The sequence below is a fragment of the Lepidochelys kempii genome, chromosome 5, assembly GCF_965140285.1.
Source record: "Lepidochelys kempii isolate rLepKem1 chromosome 5, rLepKem1.hap1, whole genome shotgun sequence".
In the NCBI taxonomy this organism is placed as follows: Eukaryota; Metazoa; Chordata; order Testudines; family Cheloniidae; genus Lepidochelys; species Lepidochelys kempii.
In genome coordinates this window covers 42,512,011-42,526,262 of record NC_136384.1, presented here as the reverse complement: position 1 = coordinate 42,526,262, position 14,252 = coordinate 42,512,011, and the positions used below count along the sequence as shown (strand labels likewise).

The following is a 14,252-nucleotide window of genomic DNA, read 5'->3' as shown; positions in this document are numbered from 1 at the left end:
GTGCACAAAATGGGTAAGCGCCCATTGAATTAATCAAGGTTGTATAGTATCACCTCAAGCAAGGTATTCCCAGCAGATAAAGGAAAGTTTTATCACTATACAAGGCACTGGTGAGTCATCTGGAATACCGTTTGCAATTCTGGTCTCCTATGTTTAAGAAAGATTAATTCAAACTGGAACAAGTGCAGAGAAGGACTGCTAGATTGATTAGAGGATGGAGAACCACGTAAAGAGAGGTTTCAGAGTAGCAGCCGTGTTAGTCTGTATCCACAAAAAGAACAGGAGTACTTGTGGCACCTTAGAGGCTAACAAATTTATTAGAGCAATGTTACTATACTATTATAAATATAACAAATGTTATTAAATTTATTCATGGGCTGCAGCCCACTTCATCGGATGCATAGAATGGAACATATAATAAGATGTACACACACACACACACACACACAGATAAGTTGGTTTCAGAGTAACAGCCGTGTTAGTCTGTATTCGCAAAAAGAAAAGGAGTACTTGTGGCACCTTAGAGACTAACCGATTTGAGCATAAGCTTTCGTGAGCTACAGCTCACTTCACCGGATGCATACCCCACAGTACGCATCTGATGAAGTGAGCTGTAGCTCACGAAAGCTAATGCTCAAATAAATTGGTTAGTCTCTAAGGTGCCACAAGTACTCCTTTTCTTTTTGAGAGATAAGTTGGAAGTTGCCGTACAAACTGTGAGAGGCTAATTAGTTAAGATGAGGTATTATCAGCAGGAGAAAAAAACTTCTGTAGTGATAATCAAAATGGCCCATTGGAACAGTTGACAAGAAGGTGTGAGGATACTTAAGGAAATAGATTCAATAGATGTAATGACCCAGCCACTCCCAGTCTCTATTCAAACCCAAGTTAATGGTATCTAGTTTGCACATTAATTCAAGCTCAGCAGTTTCTTGTTGGAGTCTGTTTTTGAAGCTTTTCTGTTGCAAAATTGCCACCCTTAAATCTCTTCCTGAGTGGCCAGAGAGGTTGACGTGTTCTCCTACCGGTTTCTGAATGTTATGATTCCTGACGTCAGATGTGTGTCCATTTATTCTTTTGCGTAGAGACTGTCCGGTTTGGCCAATGTACATGGCAGAGAGGCATTGCTGGCACATGATGGCATATATCACACTGGTAGATGTGCAGGTGAACAAGCCCCTGATGGTGTGGCTAATGTGATTAGGTCCTATGATGGTGTCACTTGACTAAACATGTGGACAGAGTTGGCATCGGGCTTTGTTGCAAGGATAGGTTCCTGGGTTAGTGTTTCTGTTGTGTGGTGTGTGGTTGCTGGTATTTGCTTCAGGTTGGGGGGCTGTCTGTAAGCGAGGACTGATCTGTCTCCCAAGATCTGAGAGAGTGACGGATCATTTTTCAGGATAGGTTGTAAATCTTTGATGATGCGCTGGAGAGGTTTTAGAATTAAGGAGCTTAGCTTGTTTAATCTAACAAAACAAAGGTTATGGCACATCATGGCTTGAAATTAGACAAAACATTTCTAACCAGCAGAGGAATGAAGTTCTGGAACCCCTTTCAAGTGATGTAACGGGGGCAAAACAAAAAAAAAAAACAAAAAACAAAAAACTTAACTTGTTTCAAGACTGAGCTTCATAAGTTTATGGAGGTGATAGTATAGTGAGGTTGCCTACAATGGCATATGGCCCATTTGTGACTGCTATTAGCAAATATCTCCAACGGCTGGTATAAGACTAGATGAGGTCGTCTAAATTACTACAAAGAATTATTTCCCAGCTGTCTGGCTGATGGGTCTCACCTTCATGCTCAGAGTCTAAATAATTACTGTATTTGGGCTCAGGAAGGAATTTCCCCCAGGTCACATAGGTAGAGACCCTGGGGAGTTTTCACCTTCCTCTTGCTGATTGAACTAGAGCAGTGGTCTCCAACTGGTTGATCGCGATCGACCCTCGAGTATCTCCCAATCAATCGCGATCTCTGGTGGTGCAGTGTGGCTAATACTAGGGCAGACTACCTGTGGTCCCCGGGGGAAGGGGGGGGAATGGGTCTCAATCCGCACGCAGCTCCTGTCTGCATGCACCACGCTTGCAGCTCCCATTGGCCAGGGGAGCTGAGGGTGCAGTGCTTGCAGACAGGCACAGTGAACAGAGCCATGTGTCCCCTGCCCTGCTGCAAGGGTATGTTGGCCCCTTCCAGGAGCAGTGTGGGACCGGGGTAGGCAAGGAGCCTGCCTTAGCCTCGCTGTGCCTGCCACCAACCGGGAGCCACCGGAGATAAGCACTGCCCGGTGAGAGGCTGCACCCCAATCCTCATCCCTGAACTCCCTCCTGGAGCCAGCATCCCATACCCGCTCCTGCACCTCAAGCCCCAGCCTGGAGCCCCTTCCCAGAGCCAGCACCTCATCCTGCACACCAACTCCCTGCCCCAGCCCTGACCCCCTCCTGCACCCCAACACTTTGCCCCAGCCCGGAGCCCTCTCCTGCACCCCAACTCCCTCCTACAGCTTGCATCCCTCACCCACACTGCAAACCCCTCGGACCCAGCCCTGAACCCCAAACCCCTACCCCAGCCTGAAGAAAGTGAGTGAGGATGGGGGATGGAGTGAGCGGGGCGGGGCCTTGGGAAAGGGGCGGGGTAGATCCTGGGTTGCCCTTACATTCAAAAAGTGATCTTGTGCAAAAAAGGTTGGAGACGACTGAACTAGAGTAAATGGTGGATTGTCTATAACCTGAAGTCTTTAAATCAAGATTTTAGGACTTCAGTAACTCAGCCAGTGGTTATGGGCCTATTACAGGACTGAATGGAGGAGGTTCTGTGGCCTGCAATGTGCAGGAGGTCAAACTAGATGATCACAATGGCCCCTTCTGGCCTTTAAATCTATGAATTAATGGAGACTTGGCTGCAGGACCCCAGCCACATTTGTTGCGAAATTGGAAAGTGTTAAATGAAAGAGGCAAAGGACTGCAGTAAAAGAGGATGGTCTCATAATTAATGCAATGGAAAGCCATCCTTAATAACTAGATTCTCTTTCTGCTGCAGTTCCTATCTGAGGCTGGACAAGTCACTTAAGCTAAAATTTTCACAGGTGGCCAAATGGGTGCTGACTTGAAACATCTGAGGACTTATTTGCAAGAATGCTGACCACACACATCTCCAACTGAAGTTGACTGGAGCTGTGCTGTGAACATACAAAATGCTACAAAAACATTAAGTACTCTGAAATATCACACCCCAGGCATTTCAAGTTGGGGACCTGAAGTTGCTGGATAAGGCTCAAATTATGAAAAGTACTCTCTTTGCCTCAGTCCCTTACCTGTAAAAAGAAAATACGGTCACCTCACCTTCCATGTGTTACAAATATTTATCTTCACGAAGCATTCATACACTACAGTGATGAGTACTATAAGAAAGCACATAAGGAAATTGATCATTCCATATTCCATACAGGGTTTGAATGACATGCACCAAAGAAAGCGAAGGGGTCACATGGTGAATGAGGAAAATAAAAATAAATATTTAATGGCTACCCATCCAGTGAGCACAGTCTACCCTAAGCATTGAATGAGGCGGGGTCATGTAGAAAAAGAATAGTCTGAATAATGGAATTCAAGGTTATCATAGAATCAGAGGACCGGAGAGGTCAGCTAGTCCAGTCCCCTGCACTCATGGCAGGACTAAGTATTATCTAGACCATTCCTGACAGGTGTTTGTTTAACCTGCTCTTAAACCTCCCCAGAGGGCAGACTGGAATCCACCCAACAGCCTCAAGAATGGGAGAACCAAAGAACAAGACATCTAGCAGCACGGAGCTGTCAGGAATGTGCTATCTGCTGACTGATTCAGCAACAGCATGATGAAGCAATTCCCATAGACTGGGATAGGAAGAAATTCCTATAAAAATAGACTCTAGAAAATGAGAACTTTGGGGGTCCGATTCTGCAAACCAACTTCCAGGAGCATCAGATGAGCATCTGACAAGGCCCTGCTCCCTCCTCATGTCCAGGCCACCTGGCCAGTGGCTTGGCATGAGCAACTCTAAGGCTGGTAACTATGATAACCTTGCAGAACCTGTGTGTGTGTGTGTTTGTATGAATGAATGTATGTGAGAATAAATATGAGATTGAATGGAATGTTATAGCTATAACTAACTGCTTACTATGATTCTTTCTGTATTCACAATAAATGTGGTATTTTGCCTTTTCCTCTTTAATAAGATCCTGCTGGTTTTTATTTTATTGGTATAACAACCTCCCTAGGCAATTTATTCCAGTGCTTAACCACCCTGCCAGAAAGTTTTTCCTAATGTCCAACCTAAACCTCCCTTGATGCAATTTAAGCCCCATTGCTTCTTGTCCTATCCTCAGAGATTAAGAAAAACAATTTTTCCCCTCCTCCTTGTAACAACCTTTGACATACTTGAAAAGGTATGTCTCCTCTCAGTCTTCTTTTTTCCAGACTATCATAATGCACATGCATAAGGTAGCCAAATTAAAGCAATCTTAATGCTGGAAATTTCCTAGTTTTTGAGTATTTGGCTTTGCAATCTTAACTCTCCTTTATATGGAGATCTTTTTAAAATGCAATACTCATTTAAACTGAGTTTAATAATATGTACTGAACTGCTGTAGTCTTGTATGCTCATTCTTGAATTTATAATTGAACATGTCATTCTATTACAGTTCCATTCCTTAAAAGTTGCTGAATATTCCAGGAGTTTGGCCTTACAGAGACAAGATCCCATGCTTTTCCACTCCAAATGTGAACAACTTCTTAAAATCTGAAGGATCCGCCCAAAAGGAAGATATCACTGAGACACACTGTCAAGTGTCAAGGCATTTTAAAAACAAGGCAATTAAAAACACGCAACTTTCAGGAAGTATAAGTTCCTGTTTGCATGTCATAATGGTAGTGACTGACACTAGGTTCTTATCTTGCTGCAACAGCTACTTGATTTTGCTTGTCCGTATACATCACTCCAAAAAATACTTTTCATTCTATTGTGTTTCCAACAGACATGTTCCATCTGCTAGTGAGGTATGATCTGTTTCTATGTGACATCATCACATTACACTTGAGAAGACTAATGCCAGTTTATAAACACTAAACCTTGGCTCGGTTTCAAAACTCCTTACTACCTGCCACGTAAGTAATGATAAAATGTGTGGATTATCTTTTGTCATATAATTTAGAACTACTCTACTATGATGCAAGGCTCTTACATTTTCTACAAAAGGCAATTCTAAATAAATGATTTGTTATATGATTGAACTAGAACTGTACTGTTCCTTTGGATTTTTTATAATACAACAGAATCTAAGTCATTATTCCTCTTTTGACCCGTAAAAGCCATCCAGGGCCACAAGTGATGTGTGCTGAAGTGCAAATAAATTATTACAGCAATAAAGATTTTTATATTCTGGAGCCATTGTATATTTGCAAGATAATTGTTATTTCTTCAAGTTAACACCTTACTCAAAGGAAGGTTTAATTTTGAGAATATTTTAATTTCCTTGAGATTTACTAAAAGTTATTTTTAATACCTGTAATCAGAGAAAACTAATTAACTGTGTAGGTACAGTTTGAAACTATCTTTACCGGGCAAAATAATATATGTAATTTTTAAAAAGCTGTCTTTGTGTCTACTTAAACAAGAGGATTACTGGGAGAGCACAAAGTGTTTAGAGAGGCAGTGATGATGAACACTCGTAAGGACACTTTCCTTGGGGATGCACCCCCTCAAATGAAAGAAACACACCTTCAGGGATATGAGATTTTAGAAGGAATTCATTCAGGCTAACAACCCTGGAAAAATACATGGAAGTTGCTGAAACACTAGTACTACCGGCGTCATCTACAAGTTTCTCCCTGTTGAGGAGTCTCTCTTTGTCTGAAGGGTGCTTTGACAGAAATTTGCTTTCAGTGGAAATAACTGTGGCCTCCACCTACAAGGACAGGACTGCCAAGTCACACTCCAGTACACCTTGGAGAATATTTAAGCACATTGTCTATTTTCCTTGTATGGTTGCAGATCCCTTTGTTGGCATGCTTGATTGTTTTGGTGATTAGGTGGAGAACCTATCCTCAGCTATGTCCTGTACAGCTCCCTATTCCATTCAGTCAGCTGGATCTTCAGAGATATCTGCTGTAGGTTCCATGCTTATAACAAATGGAAACTTCTAGCTGTGTGGAATTCCTCCTGGTCCTCTTCTTTGGCAGTCTCAGCATTTATGTACCTTCAGCCATGTAGAATGCCGCTTCACCTGTTGCCTTTGTTGTTTACAAACCATCACGCCTCCTCTCTGGTTTCCACATTCTCTGGTTCTCTGATGGCCAATTCCTTTTTGTTGAACTGGGGGTGGTTATACTTCCTGAATCAGACTGTCTAAGGACTCCATAAACCCTTTCATAAGGGAAAATGCCATTTCTCCTTTGGAAAGATGGGTTCCTGATACTTATAGCCGAGACAACCCCAGCAGGCCTGTAGTGTCATAACAGGTAGCATGTTGGTGGGACAGTTGTTCCAGAGACAGCCTTGAGTGCAGGTTCCCTGCCGGAACTGTTCAGCAGAACTGTAAGGCAGGAGGTCTGGGCCAATGTCTACTGCTACAAATGCAAGAGTGTGTCAACAGGTCATGAATGCTAACAAAGGAAACATGAAGGAAACCAAAGTTCCCTTCAGCAATCTTGAGATATCTGGTCACCGTGACGCGGTGAAAGAGCCGCATATATGCCAAGTGGATGGGATAGAGACATGGGGTCATTGCTTGTCCCAGGCCTTGCAATCCTGTCTGTGTTCTTGATGGCAAGACAGAGATTTTTCCAGTTAGCACCCAAATCATGCATGACTTATGTCTCTAGCTCCTTGCAAGATGCTAAAAGATATCCAGTTGAAGAACACTGTTCAGATTATTATACTGAAAGAACTGACTTCACTACTGCGTACAGCTGAAAATATCAGAAGTTTGTCAGAACCATCCACCAAGTACAGTATGTTCCAGTAACAATCTAGAGGTGTCAAAAAGTATGGCAAATCCAATGGCTTAATATTCAGCCTTAAATATCCCTCAGCAAATGCTAAGAAGGAATTAGACTTTCACATATTCTATCTCTGCACAAAGAAGAATTTACTGTTTTTGTCAGTCTTGAAGATTTTATCTTGTATTTTTAAATGCCGTATTTTTAATATTTTTTCCACACTGGATCTAGACATTTAGCAGCGTGCCAAATTCCAAGTTTAACATCAGACAAATTATGGCTTCTTTCCCAGAAAGCAATGAATTTTTAAAATTTTACACTAAAGCATCTGCAGAATGCTCAATAAATTCAACAATGGACTGCACTTTGTTATAACTGTGTATTGGTTATTTCACAAACAGGCACTTCTATAGCAGCTTCTATCCAAGTATTTCAAAGCTCTTTATAAACATTGCTTAGGCCTCAAAAGACCCCTATGATGTAGTACATCATACAATCCTGTTTTACAAAAGAAAAATCTGAGGAGACATGCCTGCGGCCACACAAGTCTGTAGCAGAGCCAGGAATAAAAACCAGCTCTAACCTAGTCCTGTCCATTAGCCGCTAGCTAATGATTTTTTCTCCCAAGCAGAGATGCATTATCATTCTCTACTAAAGTTTTCCACACAAGCCAGTAAGGTCCTGATCCACTGAAGTCTGCGGGAATCCTTCCATTAAACCTCAGTGAGCTTTGGAACAGGTCTTACTCACTGTCGCTTTTAAGATGAAATGGACAAAGAACTGGATTAATCTTCAGATGGAACAAACTAATATAATGGAGGTTATTAAACTAATATAGAAGTTATAAAAAAGTTTTATTTCAAGAACAGTATTCTATTTTCTGATGGCCTAAGGTGATCACTTTTTTCTCCATGCAGAAATTAATAAATACTCACTGTATGAGGCTCTGGGAAAAGTATTCTATTCCCTACAGACATTAAGCAACCTGAGCCAACATAACAAACAGGAAATGGACCACCTCAGAGTTAACATTTTGCATTGCTTCTTAAACTCCCAGCTTAATTATTATGTTATGTGGTGCTCTAATGTATGTGCTTACCAATAACCCAATTAAAGTTACCAGTTAATTAAATCAGAAACAGCACAAAGAGGAGATGTAAATTAGTATTATGAAAAAAAAGAAAGTATGTACCACAATAGCAAAAAATGAAAGAAAGCTTTCTGACTCAAAAAGCCAGCAATTGAATCTGATTCTTTGCTTTTCAAAATCCTTGTCTACAATATGCATTGCAGTGTTTGCTCCAGACCTCAAACGTAGCATCAAGAAAGAGCGTTAAAACAAACACACACACACTTAATTGTTAATCTCCTCTCCCAGTACATGGAAGCTACATCCAGGGCCGTTCCTACCCATACGCAAAGTACGCTGCTGTGTAGGGTACCAAATTTCCTGATGCCCTACGCAGCTGCGTGCTGCTCCAGCCCCTGCTCCACCTCTTCACTAAGGCCCCCGCCTCTGCTCTGACCCAGCCCTGCCTCTTCCCACCCCAGCTCTGCTCCCACTTGACCCCTTCCCAAAGCCCCTGCCCCGCTGTAGCCAGACAGGCGTCCCGTCCCCCCCCAGACCAGCATTGCTGGAAACACAGGAGGAAGCAGGAACAGGGCACTTAACATATATTCCAGCACAGCCTTTGAAGCTGTGAAAGCACAGGTGTGCTGCTACAATGTGCCTCTGGGAGCAGATACAAGGATTAAGCTCACAGCAGGCAGAGGCCCTGTGACAGACATGGCTCTTAGCCCCTACTAAATATCGTGATGCACACACACCAACATCCTAGGTGGGAAAATATTTACCCTGATAAAAGAAATGTCCAGTAGTCGAAACTTATTGTTTCTCTCCTTTGCAAGTGTAAACTACTCTTGCGAAAGCTGGCGTCACCCCGACAGACCAGCCTCAATTTGGCATAAGAAAGGAGAAAGAGAATAAAGGAGTACAGAGGTATAAGTAGGGGACCTACAGCACCATGATTTTTGAGTGCTTTTCACTATCTATCTGCTGGTCAGATAAGTGACAGCCTCCCAAGGCTTCTGCAGCTAAGAGGGTCCCTACGCCTTGTCCCTTATTCGTCTTTCCGCGGAATTGAGTGACCGATCCTGGCTTGGCACCGCTGGAATCGAGAGATGCAAGGAGGGTAAGAAGCACCCACACCTGATCTCCTATCTTTAGTTTCAGAGTAACAGCCGTGTTAGTCTGTATTCGCAAAAAGAAAAGGAGGACTTGTGGCACCTTAGAGACTAACCAATTTATTAGAGCATAAGCTTTCGTGAGCTACAGCTCACTGTAGCTCACAAAAGCTTATGCTCTAATAAATTGGTTAGTCTCTAAGGTGCCACAAGTCCTATCTTTAGTGTACACATATTTTGAAATAGAGCTCTATACTTTGTTTTCTTTCTTTGGGATTGTGGCTTCAGTTTTGTAACTTGTTTGTGTGTGTAACATCTCCACATTTAAATAAGTAGGCACTAGCAATTTTGTAACCACATGATTAGAATCTAGCTTAATAAATTTTGGTAACCATTTATGCATAAGCCTGACTTGTTTTCTCTGGTTTACTGTAAAGCAGCCAACACAATTAAAGAACCTCAGCCGTTTTGGCTCTAAAGCCTGGCCATTAGGTGAGAGTACTAAGAGCCTAGCGTTGAGTTGTGCCGCCTCCACGGGGCAAACTCTTGGGGCACCTGTCAGTCAATCCTGGCTGCCCGCTGCGAAGGAGCTCTGAGCTCTAGCAGTTAAAGTCACGGGTGTGGAGAGGCTCTTAGTGCTGCCATTGGGGCACCTGTCAGTCAGTATTGACTGCCCGCTGCGAAGGAGCTCTGAGCTCTAGCAGTTAAAGTCACGGGTGGTTAGGACCTTGGGGCATCCGTCAGCCTAGCCCGGGCTGCCCGCCGCGAAGGGACAGTGCGTCCTAGCGGTTAAAGTCACGGATGGTATAAACGGGCATAGCTGGCACCTCACCAAACATCCTTGGCCGTCGGCTAACACCCGCCCCCACTCCCCTGAGAACTGCAGCAGAGGTCGGGTGCCCTGCACTCACCGGCAGCAGTAAGTGGGGCAACCCAGCCCCAGCCTGCTCCGCTCCTCTGGCTCTCAGCCATGCAGCCGGTGAGTGCTGGGGGACGGTTCCCCCCTGCCTCCCAAGGCTGGGAGCCAGGGGAGCAGAGCAGAACGGGCTGGGGCCAGGTCGCTCCACTTCCTGATGCCCCCGTGAGTGCAGGGTTGGCCTGGAAACCACCTCCCACCCCGCAGAGGCCTGTGGGACTGTGTAGGGCACCAAAATGGCTAGGGACAACTCTGGCTACACCCTAAGTTATTCTCATCTCTCTTTTCCATTACTACTATTTTTGTCTCCGTCTCCTAAAAAACTTACTGCCATGCTACTGCCTAGACTCAACACAATGTCCAAGCAACATTTCCTGTACTACCTTTTCTTTATTATAGCCACTGAACAATCAACAGTCTTGCTGGGTATTTGCATTTAGTAGCATGCTATTTCATTTCTAAAATGGTATTTCACCAACAAAATGCTTAATGAAACAGTTTTTACTAGTGAACTATTAAATCTCAAATTTAAGTGAAATCTCCGATATGAGAGTCAGGAGTTCCTAGGGTGAATCCTACTATCAGCAAAAACTAGTGTTCATTAATTTCTGGCATCAGGAGAAGAGGGTGTGGGGGGAGAGTGTGTTTGCTTAATGGGTTTAATTGGCTCTCTATGGTGAAATTACCTAAGAAGGCTGAGACCACCACCTATACTCCAAAAAGATCCAAATAAACTGCAGTCTCAAAGAATTATGCAACAGGCTCCAATTAAACACATACATTTATACTGCACGTATACAGAATATACATAGTATACATTTTTATATATAATCACACAGTTCTGGTTTCTCTCTCTCCCCTTCCCTTTCATTCGGTGGACTGATGTGAACCAGTCTATGCATCCTTTATTACCCTCAGAGCCTGGAAGCAGACAGGAAGCCCGATGTATCAGCTTTTGCAGTTATAAAAAGAGTAACAAACGTGGCACAATCTTGACCACTCTTCGCCAAACCACTTCTTCGCAAGAACCACTTCTCAAAACAGTTCTTCCATAGGCGATTGGTAGAATAGGTCAGTCGAGGCTAAGCCTCCCCTGACACAGCTGCTGCTGCCGGATGCCCAGTTGAGGATTTTTGGCAGCTTGCACAGGGGAAGTTTTTGATTATTATGCCCCATGTAGGTTCCAGGGCAGCTGAGGAGGCAGTATGTGCCACTCACCTTCCCGGGGTTCATCAGTAATCTCAGAACCCGGGAAGCTGAGTAGCAGATACCGCCTCCTCAGCCACCCTAGAACCTGCATGGCATAAAAGCTCAGGTTCTTCAGGAAGAGACAAGAGCTTTTCCCGCGGGGCAGCTTGGGGTCTCAGGAGGGGAGGTGCAGCGCAGCTGGGGCAGCTCCAGCCAGCCCATGGTTCTCCAGCCATAGATGGTGGTGGGGGTGCCTTGGGAGAAGGGGTGGAGCCGGGGGCTAGCCTCCATGAAGTGGGGCTCCACCTGCCACCCACAAGTTCTTCCATACCTTCCCTAGATGCTGCTATCAATGCAGACTCCAAACAAACATGCTTTTTTGTTGCTAATTTGTGGTGGGCGGAAGAACAAAAAAAACAGGATCAGAGGAAGGAATATCCACTAACGTACATGCCTTCACCTTCAACAACATGACATACTTTTGCGTTGTACTTCCCTCTAGTCCATTCAGACTATTACCTACCCGAATCACTCCACCTCATCCAGTTGACACCATTGCAGCCTGAATCGGTTTCTGAACTTGGATCTCGAACTCAGTGGGATGCAGCAATGAGCTCAATATAACCATCCACATGGAACTGTAAAAAAGTTAAGACTCATTTTAATGAGTACATAGAATTTTTTTCCACTAACAGTGCCTAATGGAAATACAATCCAACAAATCGAAAATACTAAGATTGCCTTATTTCCTATAGTTACTTAGCGTAGTACCTAAGTTCTAAACCAATCAGTCTTGCTGTTGAATATTAATGTGACCCAGCTATTGCTAAAAGGGCAAACATGAATGGAATGTAAAATCAGAACAGAAACTATAAGACTGATTAATTTTTTTCATTCTCATGCACCAAAGTATTTGGGTTGCAGAAAAGTGTTTGAATTCAAATATAACAAAAACCCACATATGCAAAATAGCGTGAGAAAACATTTTTGTTTCTAGAACACAGTTAATAGGTAAACAAAACAACTGAAAAACAACATTTACAAAAATTAAATCTTGAGCCTAAACCAGATGACAGTATCCATTTAAGGACGCAATCTCAGAGCATCAGAGGCATATTACAAGACAGAGAACCTGTATGCTGAAAGCATTGTGTCGTGATGCTTCTCCATTGGACCCTCTTAGCAACAGATTAGGATAAAGAGTCCACAATTATTTGGCAGACCTGTCAGCTGCCCTTCATTTTAGTTCAACGTAAGGTTTTACAGGAATGTCTGTCTGTGGTTATTGATAGGAGGGGATGGAGTTGCTCTTGAATGGTTTGATCCATTTCTATCTGGAAGTTCTGTTCTACACAGAGAACTCTTCTGGAGAGCTGCTGTATTATAGAATATCAGGGTTGGAAGGGACCTCAGGAGGTCACCTAGTCCAACCCCCTGCTCAAAGCAGGACCAATCCCCAACTAAATCATCCCAGCCAGTGATTTGTCAAGCCTGTTACTGTATATTATGTATGTTGAGGACATACATTTCTATTATACGTTCCTGGCTAGTATACTGGAACAGCAGCAGCTATAACTCTAAGACAGAACATACCCATCACCTTATCTTCATGACATTTATTGAGACCAACTCAAATAACCTTACAAAAATATGGCAAAGAACATGAGGAGGAGGAGGAAGAGGAGGTGGTGGTGTTACGTACTCATAGTTTTAGCATCCCATTTCAGAACAGGAGATTACTCACCTGTGCAGTGACTGACATTCTTCGAGACAAGTGTCCCTGTGGGTGCTCCATTCCAGGTGCTGATACACCCCTGCGCCTTGGCTTGGAGATTTGTACAGCAGTACCTGCAGAGGTCTCATGTGCTGCTGGCGCCTTAACTGCTCGTGCGTGTCCCTGACTCCTCAGTTCCTTCTCTACTTTGGCGTTTGGAGAGGAGGAGGGTGGGTAGTGGAACACCCGGATGGACACTGCACAGGTGAGTAGCCTCTTCTTCGAGAGATGTCCCTGTGAGTGCTCCACTCCAGGTGACTTAGAAGCAGTATCTTTAGGATGGTAGGGACTTTGGATCTGGTAAAAAAAAGTCAGACAGCATAGCTCAGACCACTCCAGTGTCAGTCAAGAGTTCCCGAGTGCTAAACACTATGCCCTTAAAGGCGTGCTCCGAAGCCCAGGTAGCAGTCTTGTAGATGTCTACGAGGGGAATATTACATAAGAATGCAACAGACATTGACACAGATCTGGTAGAGTGTGTCTTAATTGAAGTTGGAGGATGGATCTTCTTTAATTGGTAGCATAAATGGATGCAGTCTGATATCCAGTTGAATATTCTCAGGCGGGATATCGATTTGCCCTTAGATAGCTCTGCAGTTGAGAAAAAAATTTTGGGGTCACCCTGAACAGTCTAGTCCTATCCAGATGAAGTGTGTGCATTGCTGCTTCAAAAGTGCTTGCATGCTGTTTAGGAAAGAAGGTTGGTAGATGGATAGGTTCATTGAGGTGCAAGGACCAATGCACCTTCAGGAGAAATTTGGGATGCGTTGGAGCATGACTGTATCTTTTAAATAAAAATAAAATTAAAAAAAAAAAAGACGTATGGTGAGTCAGGCATGAGAGCTCCTACACATCTGGTGGATGTAACTGCCACTAAGAATGCAGCTTTCACAGATAGGTGTAGTAGAGAGCAGGATGCTAGCAGTTCAAATGGCTTTTCCGTCAAACATGTGAGGACCAAGTGTAAGTCCCATGGTGAGTGAGTGGTCTGATGTCTGGGTACAGTGCCTGGATGCCTTTAAGGCATCTTTTTGTGATAGTGTGGGCAAAGGTTGTGGTGTCACTGATCTTCTGGTGAAATGCTGTGATTGCTGCCATGTACCTTACGGAGCTGAAGGAGAGGCCAGATTGTCTGAGCTCCAGAAGGTAGTCCAGTATGATTGGAAGAGATGCAGAAGTAGGAGCTGTTTGCCTGGCAGAACACCATGCCATGAACCT

At 43.7% G+C, this 14,252-nt stretch overlaps 1 protein-coding gene across 9 annotated transcripts in view; it reads right to left on the bottom strand.

Annotated features, from left to right (window-relative positions):
* Positions 1–14,252, bottom strand: part of ERBIN (erbb2 interacting protein) — a 226,698-nt gene that overhangs the window by 175,444 nt on the left and 37,002 nt on the right. For 6 of the 9 annotated variants that reach the window (XR_012158901.2, XR_012158902.2, XM_073344084.2 and 3 more), the window contains one exon: positions 11,784–11,898. The exons of 1 other annotated variant lie outside the window; for it this stretch is intronic. The gene's annotated coding sequence lies outside the window, so the exon portion shown is untranslated. Of the gene's footprint in view, positions 1–3,310; positions 3,398–11,783; positions 11,899–13,004; positions 13,332–14,252 lie in introns of all 9 variants that reach the window. 2 more of the 9 variants (XM_073344085.2, XM_073344088.2) reach the window with 2 other exon arrangements.